Source organism: Rhinoraja longicauda, chromosome 8, assembly GCF_053455715.1.
Source record: "Rhinoraja longicauda isolate Sanriku21f chromosome 8, sRhiLon1.1, whole genome shotgun sequence".
NCBI lineage: Eukaryota > Metazoa > Chordata > Chondrichthyes > Rajiformes > Arhynchobatidae > Rhinoraja > Rhinoraja longicauda.
In genome coordinates this window covers 71,183,495-71,206,128 of record NC_135960.1, presented here as the reverse complement: position 1 = coordinate 71,206,128, position 22,634 = coordinate 71,183,495, and the positions used below count along the sequence as shown (strand labels likewise).

The 22,634-nt window shown below is 44.3% G+C and overlaps 1 protein-coding gene across 21 annotated transcripts in view; it reads left to right on the top strand.

Annotated features, from left to right (window-relative positions):
- The window catches only part of LOC144596077 (microtubule-associated protein 2-like), a 280,705-nt gene that overhangs the window by 110,733 nt on the left and 147,338 nt on the right, over positions 1-22,634 (top strand). For 3 of the 21 annotated variants that reach the window (XM_078404210.1, XM_078404208.1, XM_078404212.1), the window contains one exon: positions 5,362-5,709. The exons of the other annotated variants lie outside the window; for them this stretch is intronic. The gene's annotated coding sequence lies outside the window, so the exon portion shown is untranslated. The remainder of the gene's footprint in view (positions 1-5,361; positions 5,710-22,634) is intronic. 21 annotated transcript variants of the gene reach the window in all.

Below are 22,634 nucleotides of genomic sequence, written 5' to 3'. Positions count from 1 at the left end.
CAAAAAAAATCTAATGGCCAGATATAAAGGCACTATATCAAATGGACGTTACCCTGCAACAAGGCAGATGAAGTTGTGGCATAAATAGCTTTAATTAACTTGATCTGATCACCATTACAAAAAATGTCTGCACAGGTACCAAAGTTAGGTTGGTTTATGATATTTTGGAAGGATTCAGGCAAAAACAAAAAGGGTGGAGCAGGGCCATTAATAAGGGATCAGTGCAGTAATGAGAGAGGATCTTGGCTTGGCAGATTGTAAAGCGGAATTAGAAGCAATTTGGATGGAGCTAAGAAGCAGCAGTGACAAAAAATGATGGGTGTTGTTTTGAGTCCCAGAATGCTTGTTGTGATTTAAGGCACATTAAACTAAAGGAAATAAATAAATAATAATACATTTTATTTGTCATATGTAGGTTGGCACAGGGTCAGCTGTACAATGAAATGTATTTGACAAGACAACGGGTCACCTCAGCAGTAATATTCCAGTAAAATAAGATTTAAAAAATGACATTGGTAAGGTAAAAAGACAATATTAAAAATAGGTAAAAAGACAATATTAAAAATAATCAGCATATATGATTTGAAATGTGTTTATGAGTTCAGAAGCCCGATGGTAGAAACTGTTCTTAAGTCTGGTGGTACGCGCAGCCATACTCCTGTATCGTCTGCCTGACGGTAGAAGATAGAAGGGGTGATACTGTACTCATGGGGATTTTAGTCTACATGTAGACTGAGCAAATCAAATTAGTAATGGTAAATTGGAAATGGACGTGGGCTACCTGAAACCAGAAAATTTAATGATCCTACCATTTGGGTTGTCGACTACTCAGTCAGAACACGAGGTGCTGTACTTGAGTCTAAAGAAGGGTCCCAACCCGAAATGTCTTCTGTCCATTTCCTCCACAGATGCTGCTTGACAGAAAGGGAGTTCCTGCAGCACTATGGGTTTTTTTGCTCAAATTTCCAGTTTCTGCAGTTTATTGTGTCACTGCTGTCGTTCTGGTTTGTGTTAGACCTCACCCTGGCCGAGGAGAAGGCTGAGGACATACCCGTGACTGTGGAAACAGTGGATGCTCGGCTTATCATCTTCCAAAATTCCTGCAGATTGGAGAAAAGCAGATGTGATCTTACTTAAAAAAGGAGAGAGAAAAGGGGAAAGCACAGGATTTTTGACATGTTATCAACATCCAAAGTTGATATAATGCTCTCATCTGTAATATATGATTTGAGAATAAGATCCTTGGAAGATAATGTGTGTGAGCAGACTCAACATATCTGACCTGAAAATATTGACTGCTTGTTGGAGGTTTTTAAGGTGTGATTAATAGAGTAAATGAGGAAAGCCAGTGGATGTCATGTGTTTGGATTTCAGAAAGATCCCACACAGGAGGTTGGAAATGAAGGTTGCAGCACATGGAATTGGAGATAAACACAAAATGCTGGAGTAACCCAGCGAGACAGACAGCGTCTCTGGAGAGAAGGAATGGGTGACGTTTCGGGTCGAGACCCTTCTTCAGGCGGAGAGTCAGGGGAGAGGGAGGCACAGAGATAAGGAAGTGTAAGGTGTGAAAACGAGACATCAACGGGGATGTGGTCAAGGTAAATGTAGAACAGAGGGGGGCGGTAACAACAAAGCATACAAAGAAAAAATAATAATCAGGGGGACAGTCAGACTGGTTGGAGAACTATGATGGGGGAGGGATGGAGAGAGAAGGAAAGCAAGGATTACTTAAAGATAGAGAAGTCTATATTCATAACACTGGGGTGTAAGCTGCCCAAGCAAAATAAGAGGTGCTGCTCCTCTAATTTACGCTGGGCCTCACTCTGACAGTGGAGGAGGCCCAGGACAGAAAGGTCCGTGTGGGAATGTGAAGGGGAATTAAAGTGCATGGATTGAGAATAGATAGACAATAGACAATAGACAATAGGTGCAGGAGTAGGCCATTCAGCCCTTCGAGCCAGCACCGCCATTCAATGCGATCATGGCTGATCACTCTCAATCAGTACCCCATTCCTGCCTTCTCCCCATACCCCCTCACTCCGCTATCTCCAAGAGCTCTATCCAGCTCTCTCTTGAAAGCATCCAACGAACTGGCCTCCACTGCCCTCTGAGGCAGAGAATTCCACACCTTCACCACTCTCTGACTGAAAAAGTTCTTCCTCATCTCCGTTCTAAATGGCCTATCCCTTATTCTTAAACTGTGGCCCCTTGTTCTGGACTCCCCCAACATTGGGAACATGTTTCCTGCCTCCAATGTGTCCAATCCCCTAATTATCTTATATGTTTCAATAAGATCCCCCCTCATCCTTCTAAATTCCAGTGTATACAAGCCTAATTGCTCCAGCCTTTCAACATACGACAGTCCCGCCATTCCGGGAATTAACCTAGTGAACCTACGCTGCACGCCCTCAATAGCAAGAATATCCTTCCTCAAATTTGGAGACCAAAACTGCACACAGCACTCCAGGTGCGGTCTCACCAGGGCCCGGTACAACTGTAGAAGGACCTCTTTGCTCCTATACTCAACTCCTCTTGTTATGAAGGCCAACATTCCATTGGCTTTCTTCACTGCCTGCTGTACCTGCATGCTTCCTTTCAGTGACTGATGCACTAGGACACCCAGATCTCGTTGAACATCCCCTCTTCCTAACTTGACACCATTCAGATAATAATCTGCCTTTCTATTCTTACTTCCAAAGTGAATAACCTCACACTTATCTACATTAAACTGCATCTGCCATGTATCCGCCCACTCACACAACCTGTCCAAGTCACCCTGCAGCCTTATTGCATCTTCCTCACAATTCACACTACCCCCCAGTTTAGTATCATCTGCAAATTTGCTAATGGTACTTTTAATCCCTTCATCTAAGTCATTAATGTATATCGTAAATAGCTGGGGTCTCAGCACCGAACCTTGCGGTACCCCACTGGTCACTGCCTGCCATTCCGAAAGGGACCCATTTATCCCCACTCTTTGCTTTCTGTCTGTCAACCAATTTTCTATCCATGTCAGTACCCTACCCCCAATACCATGTGCTCTAATTTTGCCCACTAATCTCCTATGTGGGACCTTGGATTAATGGATTGAACACAGTGTGGGAATCAGGAGATTCTTCTCAAGTTGACAATGTGTGACCAAAGGGGTGCTCTAGTGATACAGAATACAGAATACAGAATAGCTTTTGATGCCAGTTATTCACAATTTATATCAACTCTTTGATTTGGGCCATTGAATGTAATATTTCTAAGTTTTGCTGATGATACAAAACTAAGTGGGAATGTGAGTTGTGCTGATGATGCAAAATTGCTTCAAAGGGAAATAAATAACAACTTGTCAATGGAATATAATGTGGGGAAATGAGAGGTTATCCACTTTTGGAGGAACGTTGAATATCTTTTTATGGTATGCGATTGGAAAAATGCTGATGTTCAAAGTGAAAAAAGGACTGTTGACTATTGATATTGGTATCCTTGTACATTAGTCACTGACAGCTTATGTAGGTGCAGCAGATAGTTAGGAAGGCCAGTGATATAGTTGTCTTTATTGCTAGAATATTTGAGTGCAGGAGATTTAGTAAAACCACATCCAGGGCATTTTGTGCAATTGTGGACACATTTCCTTTGTTTAGAAAAATGAGCGATGTCATTGAAGCACACAAAATTCTTACAAGGTTTGATGGGTGTTTCATAGAGGATGTTTCTCCTAGTTAAAGAATCTATAACCAGGGACCACTGTTTCAAAATACCTAAAAGGGCATTTAGGACTAAAATGAGATGAAATTTGTCCATTACCTCTAGGTTAGGTTCCTGCCATGAGGGAAACATTCTTTTAAGAAGGATCTCGACCCAAAATGTTACCCATTCCTTCTCTCCAGAGATGCTGCCTGACCCGCTGAGTTACTCCAGCATTTTGTGTCAACCTTCGATTTAAACCAGCATCTGCAGTTTTCTTTCCTACATTTTAGTATCTTATCCTGTTTGCTCAAAATCTTGAATGTTTTGAGAAGATCATCTCTCATTTTTCTGAACACTAATGAGCAAAGGCCTAACCTTTCTTCGTTTCATGAATTAAACCAGTAACTTTCTCTGAAGACTCTCCAATCGACTTGATAAGGAGACCAAAACAATACGCAGTTCTCCTGTAATGAAAAAAAACATGTAGTTCCTGGAATCTGAAGCTTCAGTAGAAAATGCTGCAAGAACTCAGCCAGTCAAGCAGCACCTGTGGAAAGAGAAATCAGTATCGAGGAAGGACATTGCAGCAAGACATTACTATTTTCATCCTCCATCCCATTTGCAATAAAGACCAGCATACAGTTTGCTCTCTAATCATTTGCTGTACCTGTATGCTAAATTTGTGCATTTAATTTCATGTAAGCCCAGAACCCTCTGTCTAGCACCATTTTGTGATCTTTCTCCATTTAAAGGTTACTCTACTTACTTGTTCAGTCAGTCGAAATGGATTGTTTCATACTTCCCACATTTTATGCAACCCTTTGTCATGCATTTGTCCAGGACTGTATGCTTCTTAAATCTTGTTTATGTCATTAGCCAGTTTGACTGCTGTGAACTCAGTCTGTCCTTTTAAGTCATTGATGTAAATAGTGAATAACTGAGGACCAAGGACTGACTCCTGTGACATCCCACCAGTTACAACTTGCCAACCTGAGAATGGTCTATTTAGCTGAAAATGTTTTCTCATAGTTATCTAATCCTCCATCCACGCTCCATATACATAGTCCTACCCAGTAGATAATATTGTTCATAGAGAGTTGGGCATGAAGATGGAGTAATTTAGGTTTAGTTTAGAGACACAGCGCCAGAAACAGCCCCTTCGGCCGACTGAGTCCACACCAACCGGCGATCCCCACACACAAACACTATCCTACACACACTTAGGGACTTTTTACATTTATACAACGGCAATTAGCCTAGAAACCTGTACGTCTTTGGAGTGTAGGAGGAAACCGAAGATCTTGGAGAAAACCCACGCAGGTCAAGGGGAGAACGTACAAACTCTGTACAGACAGCACCCGTAGTTAGAATCGAACCCGGGTCTCTGGCACTGTAAGGCAGCAACTCTACCGCTGCGCCACCGCGCCGCACATGTAGAGAACAGAGTGACTGTTGTTTCATCACGGCTAACCATCTCTAAAACATTCATGTTCCATGAAGTTTTAATTGACAAATTATCACCAAATGTGTGCGAGAATGGGCAGATAAATGGTCAGCCAACTCTCCCGACATAGACCGCATTGATGAACCCCACTGATGAATAATGGGCCTTGCAGAAAAGATGTTGCAGGTTCAAAGGCACTCTATATCTACAGCTGTTCTTTTTTGCTTCCTTTGCAGTTGAGTGTGATTACGTCTGATCCTGCAGGAGCATGCAGGCTGTGGTTCCCACAACATGGAAAAGCTGCCCTGATTTTCACTGTCAAAAAGAACCACAGCATGCAGAAAATTCTCAAAATGGCACAAAAGCATTTTGCAGAGCCGAGGATCATGCCTACTCTAATTAGAGAGTTGTAGCGACCATAGAGAATGGTCCAGGTCGTCGAACCCTCGGATTGGCCAGCGAGGTCACGTGTGAACGCGACCATGGGGATTGGTCCAGGGAGCGACATCGCTGATTGGCCAGCGTGGTCATGTGCGCTTTTGGCGCCCGAAATGTTCAGTTCGGCGAAGTCTTCGAAGAAGACAGTAAGTTTTTGATGGTTGTCCTTTACCTTGTTGTTTAACTCTGTATTCGAATATTGCGGCTGCAATAAACTTCTTCTACAACCAACAAGTTTTCGGACTCGCCATAGAGTATAGTTAAAATGAATAACCCTGATTCTTGCAGCCTGGCCTTTTACATTGAAATTGGTGCACTGTGTAAACCCGAAGCTGACTGTACTGTTCTAAACATTATATCCAAACATTATATCTAAACATTATATATAAAGCCAGACTTTAGATTTTAATTCAGTGTCTAAAAATACCATGCTTAGGAAGGATCTGCAGATGCTGGTTTAAACCGAAGAAAGAGACGAGCGAAGAGGCAGAGATAGTATAAGAAAATAACTGCAGATGCTGGTACAAATCGAAGGTATTTATTCACAAAATGCTGGAGTAACTCGGATCCAACAAATCATCCGCCAACATTTCCGTCACCTACAACGGGACCCCACCACTGGCCATATCTTCCCATCCCCTCCCCTTTCTGCGTTCCGCAGAGACCGCTCCCTCCGTAACTCCCTGGTCCACTCGTCCCTTCCTACCCAAACCACCCCATCCCCGGGCACTTTCCCCTGCAACCACACGAGATGCAACACCTGTCCCTTTACCTCCCCCCTCAACTCCATCCAAGGACCCAAACAGTCTTTCCAGGTGAGAAAAAGGTTCACCTGCACCTCCTCCAACCTCATCTATTGCATCCGCTGCTCTAGATGCCAACTTATTTACATCGGCGAAACCAAACGCAGACTTGGCGATCGCTTCGCTCAACACCTGCGCTCGGTCCGCATTAACCAACCTGATCTCATGGTGGCCGAGCACTTCAACTCCCCCTCCCATTCCCAGTCTGACCTTTCTGTCATGGGCCTCCTCCAGTGCCATAGTGAGGACCACCAGAAATTGGAGGAACAGCACCTCATATTTCGCCTGGGCAGCTTGCAGCCCAGTGGTATGAACATTGACTTCTCCAACTTTAGATAGTTCCTCTGTCCCTCTCTTCCTCTCCTCCTTCCCAGATCTCCCTCTATCTTCCTGTCTCCACCTATATCCTTCCTTTGTCCCGCCCCCCTGACATCAGTCTGAAGAAGGGTCTCGACCCGAAACGTCACCCATTCCTTCTCTCCCGAGATACTGCCTGACCTGCTGAGTTACTCCAGCATTTTGTGAATAAATACCTTTGAAAAGAGGCAGAGATAGGGTAATCGAAGAGTTACTCCAGCTTTTTGTGTCTATCTAAAGATACCATTTTGTCTTAATTTAATTTTAAACTTGTATTGGAGCAAATGAAATGAAGACTGCAATTAAGCTTTATGCTTGCCAAAGAAGGAACACTGGTTGCTTTAAATACAACAATGTATTGGAAAATATGACCCTTGCCTTCTTGGAAATGTGAAAAGTTCCTCATTTAACGAATAAATTCATTTTAATGACCGCTGAAAAAAATGATTGGTTGAAATATTTGATGCTCATTAACTCAGTAATGTTGAGTGGCTCAAATGTTCCATAACAAATGCTTCACCAAATGGATTAAAAATCATCTAGTTAGCAATTAATGTCAGGATGTATTCATTCATTTTGCCGTGAAGAAGCGGGCTGTTCAGTCTTCATTTGGAAATTGGGCACAGTTTGATGGGTTTTAGGGGTTTGCAGTGCAGTTCCTACCTCATGAATTATCTCTGTTCAAAATGAGCAGATAATTTGACCAGAAAATACTTATCATCCGCTAAGGTTGATTTCAAAGTTGCCTGTTGTAACATTTCAGCTCAGTGTATACTTTGAGCAAAAAAGGCTGGGGCTTTTCAATGCTTTCCTTTTGTAATTAGTTTGATACTCACCAAGAAAAGTAAAAACTGTTCTTTTCTCTTTTAACTTAAGCCTTTGATTGAGACCATTGATCTGCAAGTTGTAACTGGCATGACCAGCATAATGCAAAATGTCTTGAAAGCGCCATTTTCTAATTATGATGTTAACCTCGAGCACTTCTGAGTCAAAGTAGGAAGAATGAGGAGCATTCATCTGGGAGAATTTAAATATCATTCACTCAAATCTCTCATTTTCTATTTTTCGCATTTGAACATAGTCCTCACTGTATTTCAAATATCATTGGTCAACATTTCATCCCTGCCAAGTGACCCGATCAGAAACATGTTTCAGGTTACCTTAACTACAAGAAGACATTGGAAAACATGGAGGGCGGAATGTTGCCTTCTGAGAAATGTGAAAACATCCTCATTTACTAAACCGATTGAAGTTGCGTAGACAAATCATAAGCATTGCCTAGTGGCAATTTTATATAAACCAGTGAATTGATCTCTTAACAAGAATGGGGTTGGCAAAGAATAAGACAATAGACAATAGGTGCAGGAGTAGGCCATTCGGCCCTTCGAGCCAGCACCACCATTCAATGTGATCATGGCTGATCATTCTCAATCAGTACCCCGTTCTTGTCTTCTTTCCCATACCCCCTGACTCCGCTATCCTTAAGAGCTCTATCTAGCTCTCTCTTGCATGCATTCAGAGTCTTGGTCTCCACTGCCTTCTGAGGCAGTGAATTCCACTGATTTACAACTCTCTGACTGAAAAAGGTTTTCCTCACTCCGTTCTAAATGGCCTACCCCTTATTCTTAAACTATGGCCCCTGATTCTGGACTCTCCCAAAATTGGGAACATGTTTCCTGCCTCTAATGTGTCCAACCCCTTAATAATCTTATGTTTCGATAAGATCCCCTTTCATTCTTCTAAATTCCAGTGTATACAAGCCCAGTCCCTCCAGTCTTTCAACATACAACAGTCCCACCATTCCGGGAATTAACCTAGTAAACCTACGCTGCACCCCCTCAATAGCAAGAATATCCTTCCTCAAATTTGGAGACCAAAACTGCACACAGTACTCCAGGTGCGGTCTCACTAGGGCCCTGTACAACCGCAGAAGGACCTCTTTGCTCCTATACTCAACTCCTCTTGTTATGAAGGCCAACATTCCATTGGCTTTCTTCACTGCCTGCTGTACCTGCATGCTTCCTTTCAGTGACTGATGCACTAGGACACCAAGATCTCATTGTACGTCCCCTTTTACTAACTTGACATCATTCAGATAATAATCTTTCTTATTCTTACCACCAAAGTGGATAACCTTACACTTATCCACATTAAACTGCATCTGCCATGCATCCGCCCACTCACACAACCTGTCGAAGTCACCCTGCACCGCATAGCATCTTCCTCACAGCTCACACTACCACCCAGCTTTGTACCATCTGTAAATTTGCTAATGTTACTTTTAATCCCTTCATCCAAGTCATTAATGTATATTGTAAATAGCTGCGGTCCCAACACCGAGCCTTGCGGTACCCCACTAGTCACTGCCTGCCATTCTGAAAGGGACCCATTTATCCCCACTCTTTGCTTTCTGTCTGTCAACCAATTTTCTATCCATGTCAGTACCCTACCCCCAATAATTTTGCCCACTAATCTCCTATGTGGGACCTTGTCGAAGGCTTTCTGAAAGTTGAGGTACACCACATCCACCGACCGGCTCACACCTGTCAATTTTCCTAGTTACATCCTCAAAAAAATCCAAAAGATTAGTCAAGCATGATTTCCCCTTCGTAAATCCATGCTGACTCGGAACAATCCTGTTACTACTATCCAAATGCTCCGCAATTTCGTCTTTTATAATTGACTCCAGCATCTTCCCCACCACTGATGTCAGACTAACTGGTCTATAATTTCCCGTTTTCTCTCTCCCTCCTTTCTTAAAAAGTGGGATAACATTAGCTACCCTTCAATCCACAGGAACTGATCCTGAATCTATAGAACATTGGAAAATGATCACCAATGCGTCCACGATTTCTAGAGCCACCTCCTTAAGTACCCTGGGATGCAGACCATCAGGCCCTGGGGATTTATCAGCCTTCAGTCCCATCAGTCTACCCAACACCATTTCCTGCCTAATGTGAATCTCCTTCAGTTCCTCCATCACCCGAGGATCTCTGGCCACTAGAACATCTGGGAGATTGTTTGTATCTTCCTTAGTGAAGACAGATCCAAAGTACCGGTTCAACTCGTCTGTCATTCCATTGTTCCCCATAATAAATTCCGCTGCTTCTGACTTCAAGGGACCCACATTTGCCTTGACTATTTTTTTCCTCTTCACATACCTAAAAAAGCTTTTACTACCCTCCTTTAATTTATTGACTAGCTTCCTTTTTAGTTATCTTCTGTTGCTCTTTAAAAGATTCCCAATCCTCTGGCTTCCCACTCTTCTTTGCTATGATATACTTCTCTTTTATTTTTATGCTGTCCTTGACTTCCCTTGTCAGCCACGGGTGCCTCTTACTCCCCTTAGAATCATTCCTCCTTTTGGGATGAATTGATCCTGCAACTTCTGCATTGTTCCCAGGAATACCTGCCATTGATATTCCACTGTCTTCACTGCTAGGGCCTCCTTCCAGTCAATTCTGGCCAGCTCATGCCTCTGTAATCCCCTTTGCTATATTGTAATACTGACACTTCCGATTTTCCCTTCTCCCTCTCAATTTGTAGATTAAAACTTATCATATTGTGATCACTGCCTCCTAATGGCTCTTTTACCTCGAGTCCCCTTATCAGATCAGGTTCATTACACAACACTAAATCCAGAATTGCCTTTTCCCTGGTAGGCTCCAGTACAAGCTGTTCTAAGAATCCATCTCGGAGGCACTCCACAAACTCTCTTTCCTGGGGTCCATTACCAACCTGATTTTCCCAGTCTACCTGCATGTTGAATTCTCCCATGACCACCGTAGCATTACATTTGTGACACGCCAATTTTAGCTCTTGATTCAACTTGCACCCTCTGTCGAGGCTACTGTTTGGGGGCCAGTAGATAACTCCCATTAGGGTCTTTTTACCCTTACAATTCCTAATTTCTATCCATACTGATTCTACATCTCTGGATTCTATGTCCCCCCTTGCAATGAAGGGAATATCATTCCTTACCAACAGAGCGACCCCACCCCCTCTGCCCACCTGTCTGTCTTTTCTATACGTTGTGTACCCCTGAATATTTAGCTCCCAGCCCTGGTCCTCTTGTAGCCATGTCTCAGTAATTCCCACAACATCATACTTGCCAATGTCTAACTGAGTCTCAAGCTCATGCACTTTATTTTTTATACTTCGCGCATTTAAATACAACACTTTAACTTCGGTATTCACCTCCCCTCTCACACCGGTCACAATTGGCCCTGACCTTACTCTCATATCCCATCCAGAACTTCCCGTCCCATTTATTCGAGAGTCGTTTGCAATTACTCCTGTATTCGCTTCCCCTTTAACTCCATCTTCATATTCCCAATTTGTCAACCCCCTCCCCCCCACTACTTAGTTTAAAGCTACACTGGTAGCACTAGCAAACCTGCCTGCCAGAATGTTGGTCCCCCTACTGTTAAGGTGTAACTCTTCCCTTTTGTACATGTCATCCCTACCACAGAAGAGATCCCAGTGGTCTAGAAATCTAAATCCCTGCTCCCTGCACCAGCCCCTCAGCCATACATTCATGTCCCCGATCTCTCTATTCCTGCCCTCACTAGCACGAGGTACAGGTAGCAGTCCAGAGACAACCACCCTCGACGTCCTACTTCTCAGTCTTCTTCCTAACTCTCTAAACTCACGTCGCAGTACCTCCTTCCTCTTCCTCCCGACGTTGTTCGTGCCCACATGCACAACTACTTCCGGTTGATCGCCTTCCCTCGCTAGGATGTTCTGAAGCCGGTCCCTGATGTCTTGAACCCTGGCACCAGGGAGGCAACAGACCATCCTCAAGTCCCGCCTGCCGCCACAGAATCTACTGTCCGTACCTCGGACAATGGAGTCACCCACTACTATGGTAGTTGCATAGACATTGACAACATGATCTGTGGGTCCCCAATCCAGGAGTGGTAAGGAAAGTTGAAGCATGTTAATACATTCCATCTAACGCCTAAACCATTCCCCCCCCCCCCCCATGTATGCAAACACACCACCACAAACGAGGTAACGACATACAGAATGGGGCTAGAAGATAGGATTTTCCTGGTATGTATAGGTAAACTTTTGATAGACACAAAAAGCTGGAGTAACTCAGCAGGACAGGCAGCATCTCTGCAGAAGAGGAGTGGGTGACGTTTTGGGTCGAGACCCTTCTTCAGACTAGTCAGGAAAAGGGAAATGAGAGATATGGACGATGATGTGGAGAGTTAAAGAACAATGAATGAAAGATATGCAAAAAAGTAACGATGATAAAGGAAGCAGGCCCTTGTTGGGTGAAAGCGTGAAGTTGGTGCGACTGGGATGGGGGAGGGATGGAGCGAGGGGGAGGGTGGTGTGACTTTGCACTCCTTTTGCAGACAAGCCAGAAAGGAAACCTTTATGGTATTTTTAAAGATTTATAAATCAGACCAACGATGTGGTTGCAAATTATATTCTCTTGTTTCAAACTTGACTTGCGTTTCTCTAACTGTATTGAGCAACTACACTGCAAATGTGACCTTTTTCCCATAAGTTGCTCAGCACTTCAACTCCCCCTCCTGTTCCCACACTGACCTTTCTGTCCTGGGCCTCCTCCATTGTCAGAGTGAGGCCCAGCACAAATCGGAGGAACAGCATCTCATATTTAGCTTGGGTAGCTTACACCCCAGTGCTATGAACATTGATTTCTCTAACTTCAGATAGCCCTTGCTTTCCCTCTCTCTCCATCCACTCCCCCTTTCCATTCTCCCATCAGGCTTACTGTCTCCGACTACATTCTATCTCTATCCCACCCATTCCCCTGACATCAGTCTGCAGAAGGGTCTCAACCAAAAACGTCACCCATTGCTTCTCTCCAGAGATGCTGCCTGTCCCGCTGAGTTACTCCAGCATTTTGTGTCTACCTTCGATTTAAACTAGCATCTACAGTTCTTTCTTAGACAGTTTTTCTATGTCAGGCATGGGTTAAAACGACTTCATTGGTATGGTGTTTACTTCTCATCAGTTTTTCCTATTTGTGGTTGAGGGGCAAATGTCAAGTCTAAACAAAACTGGAACAGAGTCTTTTGTAAAATACGTCAGTGCTATAACAGGCTAGGAAAAAAACACATTGAGATATACATCGATGAGCCAAAACATTATGACCACTGACAGGCAAAGTGAATAACATTGATTATCTTGTTGTTATGGCACCTGTCAAGGGGTGGGATATATTAGGCAGCAAGTGAACAATCAGTTCTTGAAGTTGATGTGTTGGATGCAGGAGATATGGGCAGGAGTAACGACCTGAGCGACTTTGACAAGGGCCAAATTGTTATGGCCAGACGACTGGGTCAGAGCATCTCTGAAACGGCAAGGCTTGTGGGGTGCTCCCGGTCAGCAGTGGTGAGTACCTACCGACAGTGGTCCGAGGAGGGATGAACCACAAACCGGCGACAGACAGGGTGTTGGGCGCCCAAGGCTCATCGATGCGCGAGGGCAGCGAAGGCTATCCCATCTGGTCCGAACTGACAGAAGGTCGACTGTGGCACAAGTCACAGAAAATGTCAATGGTGGCCACGGGAGGAATGTGTCACAATACACAGTGCATCGCACCCTGCTGCGTAAGGGGCTGCACATATCACATATTTGGGTTGAGATAGCACCGACAGCACTGGGCGTGTACTCGCTGGTGTTTAGGATGACGGGGGTAGGGACATCATTTAAACTTACCGAATAGTGAAAGGCCTGGATAGAGTGGATGTGGAGAGGATGTTTCCACAAGTGGGAGAGTCTAGAACTGGAGGTCATAGCATCAGAATTAAAGGACATTCCTTTAGGAAGGAGATGAGGAGGAATTTCAGAGGGTGGGGAATCTGTGGAATTCATTGCCACAGAAGGCTGTGGAGGCCAAGTCAATGGATATTTTTAAGGTAAAGATAGATAGATTCTTGATTAGCATGGGTGTCAGGGATTATGGGGAGAAGGCAGGAGAATAGGGTTAGGAGGAGGAGTTGGATCAGCCCTGATTGAATGGCGGAGTAAACTAATTTTGCTCCTATCACTTATGACCTTCTTCAGTCTCTGACTGGTGGTGCTTTTAAAACAAACAGGTACTATGCACTTGATTAAGATGGAAAAGGCAGCTGATTAAACTTATATGAAGGCCCGGCTTTCCATGAAATAAAAGTAGCTATTTAATTCAGTAACATTCAGCGACTGATGAACCACGCAAAATACAGTGCCTGAACCATAATAATTATGAAGTTAAAAAATATGAATTTGAGATGAAATCACTCAACCCCTCGATCCTGTTCTACAATTTAATACATTTCGGGCCAATCTGATTGTAATCTCAACCTTGCAGTTCCAACCACCACAGCAAATGTTCACCACTTTACATTGTATCTGCCTGCTTCTGCCTGAGAAATGTTCAAAGATTTTGCTTCCATTAAGTCTCTAGAATTGTCTCCATGTGAGGAGGAGAATTCAAAGGACTTGTGTCCTTCTGAAAGGGGAAGACATTGCCTTGTGTCTGCCTTAAACGGTTGACCCTATTTCTAGATTCTCCCATAATAAGAAACATCCGCTTTACATTCACCTGCCCAAAATTCTCAGGATCAGATTTGAGTCCCTGGTCATTTTTATAAACTCTAGTGGACACAAGCCAAACTTGTCCAGAATTTCCTCCTAAGATAATTCATCCATTCCAGCTATCAGTCTCGTTAGCGTTCTCTGAACTGCTTACGTTGCATTAACATCTCTTCAAAAATAAGGAGAACAACACTGTTCATGGGAGCGTAGGAAGGAACTGCAGATGCTGGTTTATACTGAAGATAGACACAAAATGCTGGGGTGACTCAGCAGGACAGGCAGCATCTCTAGAGAGAAGGAATGGGTGACGTTTCAGGTTGAGATCCTTCTTCAGTCTGAAGAAGGGACTAGACCCGAAATGTTACTTACTCCTTTTCTCCAGAGATGTCACTGTACATGGTAGTCCAGATGTGGTCTTGCCAATGCCTTATGTAACTGAAGCGTATCCCTGCTTGCATATTGAAATACCCTAGAAATGAACATTAATATTCTGTTAACTGCCAAAACTGCTTAAAAAATTGATCACCGTAATTAGTCGAGTCTTTTGCAATTGAACACTTAGATCTCTTGCACCTGCGTTTCTGTAAGCGCTCACCAAGTTGAGACTTAATTTTAAAAATAGTTTTCTGCTGAAATGAATTTTTCATATTTTCATATTATTATATTATCATATCATAGCACATTATCATATTTTATACTCAAGTTGCCAGATTCTTGCCCATTCCCTCAATCTATCTGCATTCCTTGAAGATGTATCCAACATTTTGTGTGCTAACTGCGGTTTATCAGACTGATAGTGTGGTATTTGAATAACTTAATTGAACGAGGGATTGATTCACTATACATGGCACTCACAAATTGATGTAATACAGTGGTGCACGGTTATATTTCACCTGTATTCCCCAATCACTGCATCCTGGTCGCCAGCATCTTTTCCAGTCACTTCAAAAATGTGATTGATTTGTTGGTCTGTCTATGTGGGCATTATATGCTTCCTGCATTTTGTCACGGGCTGAGGAATCCAAAAGACCTTGCACGTTTTGTTTCTGAAGAAGGGTCTTGACTCTAAACGTCACCCATTCCTTCTCTCCAGAGATGCTGCCTGTTCCGCTGAGCTACCCCAGCATTTTGTGTCTATCTTCGATGTAAAGCAGCATCTGCAGTTCCTTCCTACACTTGTTTCGGTATGTTGTCCTCAGCAGGGGCTGATGTTGGTTTTGCGAAATATTATTTGCTTTATCAAGCTTCCACAAATTTGCCAACCTCGTCAGATTTTCTGTGGCCTTGGTATTTTTCTGCCCCATCTCTAGTGCAGTATGCTACGATCTATTCTAAAGAACTGAGTTTACTATTGGACATTTCCTCACGAACACAGAGCATCAAGTCATAGAGTGATACAGTGTGGAAAAAGGCCCTTCAGCCCAACTTGCCCGCACCGGCCAACAATGTCCAGGCAACACTAGTCCCATCTGCCCGCATGTGGTCCATGTCCCTCCAAACCTGTCCTATCCATGTACCTAACTGCTTCTTAAATGTTGGGATAGTCCCAGCCTCAACTACCTCCTCTGGCTGATTATTGGGCAGCACGGTGGGGCAGTGGTAGAGTTGCTGCCTTACAGCGAATGCAGCGCCGGAGACTCAGGTTCGATCCTGACTACGGGCGCCGTCTGTACGGAGTTTGTACGTTCTCCCCGTGACCTGCGTGGGTTTTCTCCGAGATCTTCGGTTTCCTCCCACACTCCAAAGACGTAGAGGTATGTAGGTTAATTGACTGGGTAAATGTAAAAATTGCCCCTAGTGTGTGTAGGATAGTGTTAATGTGCGGGGATCACTGGGCGGCGCGGACTCTGGTGGGCCGAAGGGCCTGTTTCCGCGCTGTATCTCTACATTCCATACACCCATCACCCTTTGTGTGAAAAAGTTACCCCTCAGATTCCTATTAAATCTTCACCTTGAACCTATGTCCTCTGGTCCTCGATTCCCCTACTCTGGGCAAGAGACTCTGTGCATCTTTTAGTGAACAAATTTTATGGCCATCGATCATCAAATGATACAATATTGTTACAAGAAATAGCAACATGACACGGTCTCTGAAGGTAATAGAAACACAGCAATTGTACTAAATAATGTAGGAAGGAACTACAGATGTTGGTTTCAACTGAAGACGTGCTAAATAGGTTGGATTTGGCCAGTTCAAAATCGGGCCACAGGTAGCAATAGTGAACAGAATTTAATAGCAGCAACAGAATTTACTGCTGATTTGACATGTAACTTCATACCTGATCAACCTTCTCTTTATCATTACTATCGGACCAGAAGATCAACCCTGGTTCGACAATGGTACACGGAGTGCTGAAGGGCATGCTGGGAGTGCCCCCGAGTGTTTCTAGGGGTGATTTAAGGGCCTGTCCCACTTAGGCGATTTTAAGGCGACTGCCGGCGACTAGGCTGTCGGCGACAGTTCGCCGGGGTGTCGCGGGCATGATCATGAGGAGTCTTCAAAGAATCATAGTGAATCTCAGCGCGTCGCTGAGAAATCAATCGGTATGAAATTTATCGGCGACAGCTGACTTGTCACCAGGTATCGTTGCTAATTGCGGGCGCTGTCGCACGCTGTCCCCAGGTTTGCTAGGTTCTCTTAGATGCATTTAGAAGCACGTAATATTAAATTAAGTAAAGTCATTTGAAGATACCATAAAATACTTGTGTTTAACCCATTTATTTACCGTCAGGACATTTGACAGGTAGATTGGAGGCGACAGTTTGACGGTCAAGTAAGCATGGGAATTTTCGCGATGTTTTTGGCCATCAGCAATTACATTTAAAGTGGGCTCCCAACCCAGATATGCAACCCAGAAACCAGAAATGCATCTCCCGTACATTTTCAAAGAATGCCCACACTCCGCACAAAAATCCATTTAACCAAGTTTAAAAATTAAATTTCTTAATACTGCTATTAGTAAACTGGAAGTCAATCCAGTTTATGCCTTGTTACCGTGAAGCTTGGTTTTCAAGTAACCCGGGCAAAATGTTATATTTCAAAACTCTCAAGTAATTACCGACTTGCCAGTGATTTCAGTGAAAATTCGGACGCCGGAGAAGCATTGTTTCCAAAGACGGTGTAATCTCGACCTGACTCGGCATTGTCGTGGTCATTGTCGGAGGGTAAAAGAAAATTTTGGCGATCTGCTATGACTTTGACAGTCCCCGGCAGTCGCCTAAAAAATCGCCTAAGTGGGACAGGCCCTTAAATAACTTTGTGAAGCTCAACACAGGACCATTGAACTACAGGGCTAAGTGATCTCATACTTAACAGAATCAACCAACGCAATTGGATATGAATGTGGGAGGGAAAATTAACAAGGGAACATCCCCATGACTAATGTTCTGGAGCCCAGCTTGTGAGTGCTGAAGGTTTTTTAAAGGTTGCAGATGTTTTAGCCATGTTTAGTCAGAAGTGTGGTCTCTGTCACTACAGAAAGCAGCCTCCAGCCAATTTGACCCATGTCATAACAATGCTGAGGAACTGTTGAAAATACTAGATGCAACAAGCTCATGGGACCACACAACAATTACACTTAGGGTTGCCACCTATTATTATCTCTAAACCAAAAAAAAAAAATTAGCTGGGACATCCTGTATTTTGGGCTAAATTGGTTTGTCCCGTATGGGACTGCCCTTGTCCCCTATTAGGCCCGGATGCTGTCGGCCCGGATGCTGTAGGCCCAGACAGTGTAGGTCCAGACAGTGTAGTAGGAAAAAACTGCAGATGCTGGTTAAAATCTGTGTCTACCTTCCGGACAATATAGGATCGGACAGTGAAGGTCCAGAGGCCTGGGTGCCACCTAACGAAGGTTGCGTAGCAACCCGCCTCCCGGCCCGGGCGGCCGCCCGCCATTGGTGGAGCGGAGCACGTGGTCGCTGGCTGGGTGAGGTCACGCGGGGCGGTGACGTCACCTTGTCCGTTAGTTGGGAGTGAGATAGTTGGCACCCCTAATTGCACTTAACCTGCATTCCAGAAATGGCAGCAAATGGTTGCTGCCATTTCCAGCAACCAGCAACCGACAACCTGCTGGTGTTTCTGCAGCATTACTTGGCTCCACAGATCATCAGAACCTTGATATAAATAATGGGCCTGAATTCAAGAGGCGGTGACAATGATGTTCTTTGATATCGGCAGAATGTTATTGAAGTGCATTGAGGAGCTCTGGTAAACTGTCAGTCAGTGATCATGAAGGGGAATGGTTGGAATCATGCCTTGTAATCTTTGGAGGGCAATCATCTTAATGCTAGGACCTGACAACAGGGCCTCAGAGCATTGTTGTAGGCCCAGCTATCTTTAACTGCTTCATCAAAAGAGAGAGTAATGGTGATGGGAAGGAAAGGTTTCGAGGAATATGGGCCAAACGTGGGCAAATGGGACTAGCTTGGAGAGGGCATCTTGGTCAGCATGGACATTTTGAGCCACAGGGCCTGATTCGGTGCTGTATGACTGACTATAATTTCAGGTGACTAATTTTCTCTGTTGGTGTCATTCAGCCAATTCTGTTGTGCCTCATCCATCTATCAGAATAACTGTTTAACCCTCCTCTCCAAAGCTGCCCAGCTGCTGGGCGTTTCCTACAGCTATCACCTGCATCTTTCAGCTCTTACATGTTCTATTGTTCTCTCTCTCTCTCTCTCTCGCGCGCACTCTCTCTCATTACCTTCATTAACCTGCCAACCACAACGGCTCACCGAGCAGCTTGTTACCATGGCAACCCCAGCCTCATTCTATTCAATACACAGGTCCTTTGAGGTTTCAGCGTCCAATATTTGTAATATCCGCACATATAAATGAGCATTTGGGAATCTGCCGGGATGGATTTGTTGGCTGATGTAAGGCTGCAGGCATCTAATCCCGTGTGGGAACTAGATACGTGGCTTCATTTTGGATTTGCTGTTCCGGTTCCAAATGATCCTTACAAACTTAACCTGAGGGAAGACCTGTAACTGTTTCACCTTTTTAGTTTAGTTTAGTTTAGAGATACAGCACGGAAACAGGCCCTTCGGCCCCCCGAGACCGCGCCGACCAGCGATCCCCACACACTAACGCTATCCTACACACACTAGGGACAATTTTACAATTGTACCAAGACAATTAACCTACAAACCTGTACGTTTTTAGGCGTACTGGGAAACTGGAGATCCCTGAGAAAACCCACGTGGTCACGGGGAGAACGTACAAACTCCGTACAGACAGCACCCGTAGTCGGAATCGAAGCTGGGTCTCTGGTGCTGTAAGGCAGCAACTCTACCGCTGCGCTTTTGTTCCATCCCTTTTCCTATCTATGGTATAACTAATTTGTTTTCTCTTTGTCCCAGTTCTTTTTAAGGGTTGTGGGCTAGAAATTGTCTTTCTATTTCTCCTTTCACTGGTGCTATCTGAGCAGCTCATTGGTTCCATCGTCTTCAGTTTTTATTTCAGATTTCTAACGTCTGCAGTTTTTTTTGTTACTTTCAAAGTCAATGTGATTATGTGGAAGGGAATAAAGTTTTACCATTTGATTAGCATTATCTGCAGAAGTACCAGCGATGTGTGGTGAGAAAAGAGAAGCTGGAGGAGGTAGCAGATTTAGTTTTCCATGGTTATGATAAGGTGAGGTATCGAACGTTGACGTGCGGGGAAAAAACACATGGTATATAGTCATGGGTAGAAAATCAGCTGGCAACTTTTTATAGCTGGCAGGATGTAATGAGAGATGTGGCACTGGGATCTGCTTACATTTTTTCCAATTTATATAGTGATTTGGATAATGCACCAGAGGCAAAGAGGTCCTTCTGCAGTTGTACAGGGCCCTAGTGAGACCGCACCTGGAGTACTGTGTGCAGTTTTGGTCTCCAAATTTGAGGAAGGATATTCTTGCTATTGAGGGCGTGCAGCGTAGGTTTACTAGGTTAATTCCCGGAATGGCGGGACTGTCATATGTTGAAAGACTGGAGCGACTAGGCTTGTACACACTGGAATTTAGAAGGATGAGAGGGGATCTTATCGAAACGTATAAGATTATTAAGGGATTGGACACATTAGAGGCAGGAAACATGTTCCCAATGTTGGGGGAGTCCAGAACCAGGGGCCACAGTTTGAGAATAAGGGGTAGGCCATTTAGAACAGAGATGAGGAAAAACTTTTTCAGTCAGAGAGTTGTGAATCTGTGGAATTCTCTGCCTCAGAGGGCAGTGGAGGCCAATTCTCTGAATACATTCAAAAGAGAGCTAGATAGAGCTCTTAAGGATAGCGGAGTCAGGGGGTATGGGGAGAACGCGGGAACGGGGTACTGATTGAGAATGATCAGCCATGATCACATTGAATGGCGGAGCTGGCTCGTAGGGCCGAATGGCCTACTCCTGCACCTATTGTCTATTGTCTATTGTCTATTGTCTAAAGTTGCTAATTTTGCTGTTGGGACAAAGACATATATGCAGGATGGCCTATGCTGGTGCATAGAAGATTGTGGTGAGTTTCATTAAGGTCATAAGTGATCGGTACAGAATTAGCCCATTCAGCCCATCAGGTCTTCTCCGCCATTCAATCGTGGCTGATCTATCCCTCCGTCCTAATCCCATTCTCCTGCCTTCCCCCCACAACCCCTGACATCGGGCGGCACGGTGGTGCAGCGGTAGAGTTGCTGCCTTACAGCGAATGCAGCGCCGGAGACTCGGGTTCGATCCTGACTACGGGCGCCGTCTGTACGGAGTTTGTACGTTCTCCCCGTGACCTGCGTGGGTTTTCTCCGGGATCTTCGGTTTCCTCCCACACTCCAAAGACGTACAGGTATGTAGGTTAATTGGCTGGGCAAATGTAAAAATTGTCCCTAGTGGGGTGTAGGATGGTGTTAGTGTGCGGGGATCGCTGGGCGGCGCGGACCCGGTGGGCCGAAGGGCCTGTTTCTGCGCTGTATCTCTAAATCTAAAAAAAAAATCTATTAATCTTATTAATATACTGTGACTCCCATAATGTGGGAAGTAGCCAACACTCTGGTTTACACTGAAGATAGACACAAATTGCTGGGGTAACTCAGCAGGACAGGCAGCATCTCTGGATAGAAGGAATGAGTGATGTTTCGGGCCGAGACCCTTCTTCAGATACGGGTTCCGAAGAAGGGCCTTGACCCAAAACCTCACCCATCCCTTCTAACCAGAGATGCTGTCCCGCTGAGTTACTCCAGCATTTTGTGTCTATCTAACCATTTACTCTTATCTACTTGCACTTCTACAAAGCATTCAATACAGTGACAGGATTAACAGAACTTGATACCAGTTTCTACTGCCTCTAATGTTAATTTGCAGTAGGAAAAATGCATTTATTTCAGTTGGCTTTTCTTCAGTAGAATGTAATCACTACTATAACATGTACTCCTCCTAAAATACATTGTTTTTATCTAAAATTATCATTTAAAAACTTTTAATAGTTGCTCTAGACCAACTTTGGCAGGAAACAAGAGAAACTTGGAATCCTGACAAGCTGTAGTTTAGTTTAGAGATAAAGCATGGAGACGGGCCCTTTGGCCCACCGAGTCCACACCGACCGGTGATTCCCCGCACACTAGCACTAGTTCTAAACAAACGAGGGAACATTTACATTTATACTAAGCCAATTAGCCTACAAACTTGTACGTCTTTGGAATAGAAACATAGAAACATAGAAAATAGGTGCAGGAGGAGGCCATTCGGCCCTTCGAGCCAGCACCGCCATTCATTGTGATCATGGCTGACCGTCCCCAATCAATACCCCGTGCCTGCCTTCTCCCCATATCCCTTGATTCCACTAGCCCCTAGAGCTCTATCTAACTCTCTCTTAAATCCATCCTGTGATTTGCCCTCCACTGCCCTCTGTGGCAGAGAATTCCACAAATTCACAACTCTCTGGGTGAAAAAGTTTTTTCTCACCTCAGTCCCCTTTATTCTAAGACTGTGTCCCCTGGTTCTGGACTTGCCCAACATTGGGAACATTTTTCCTGCATCTAGCTTGTCCAGTCCTTTTATAATTTTATATGTTTTAATAAGATCCCCTCTCATCCTTCTAAACTCCAGTGAATACAAGCCTAGTCTTTTCAATCTTTCCTCATATGTCAGTCCCGCCATCCCAGGGATCAATCTCGTGAACCTACACTGCACTGCCTCAATTACAAGGATGTCCTTCCTCAAATTAGGAGACAAACTGTACACAAAACTCCAGATGAGGTCTTACCAGGGCCCTATACAACTGCAGAAGAACCTCTTTACTGCTATACTGAAATCCTCTTGTTATGAAGGCCATCATTCCATTAGCTTTCTTCACAGCCTGCTGTACCTGCACGCCAACTTTCAGT